Source organism: Acanthisitta chloris, unplaced genomic scaffold (assembly GCF_000695815.1).
Source record: "Acanthisitta chloris isolate BGI_N310 unplaced genomic scaffold, ASM69581v1 scaffold4224, whole genome shotgun sequence".
Taxonomy (NCBI): domain Eukaryota; kingdom Metazoa; phylum Chordata; class Aves; order Passeriformes; family Acanthisittidae; genus Acanthisitta; species Acanthisitta chloris.
The window spans coordinates 48,633-49,287 of NW_008669710.1; positions in this window are offsets into that span (position 1 = coordinate 48,633).

Below are 655 nucleotides of genomic sequence, written 5' to 3' on the forward strand. Positions count from 1 at the left end.
ATACCTGCGCCTGCTTTTCAGTGATGCTTATGCCTGACTGTGGCATCCTCCTGTTTCAATCTCTCTGCTGTAGTTTCTTCTTCCTTTGCTTATACAAATAAAAAGGAAAAGACAGAATTTCTGCCATGGTTAACAGTTAGCAGCTTGCAATAAAATATCATTATCTATATTATTTCCTGAAGTGGTCTAAAAACTTTTGTCATGCTTTTTGTCTCCTTTATACATTTATGTGAAAGCAAAATGCTGAGCAGAGAGAAGAGAGACCCTCAGGATCCACTGTATGCAACTGAACAGAGAACCTCCACTATCTTATCCCAGCACCAGAGACCAAGAGATGCAGATACTGACAATGAGCAACAGAGGGCAGAATATTTCAAAGGAGGAAGAGCAAGAAGAGTCCAGCTGGGCAAGCCCTTTTGCTCTCCTCTAAATACTGCTAAAGTATGCAATTCCAGTGGTTTTACAACCACCATTTACTATGGAGGAACTGTAGACCTAGTAAACTTCAATAGGTTAGGAACTTAGCTAGATCCTCTAAAATGGATCATGATTTCTGTCGGATACACATGAAAATATAAAGGCAAGACTCTACCAGAGACAGAGACGCACATGGAACCAGTGAAAGACCACTTAAATAGGCAAATTCAGCTTATCT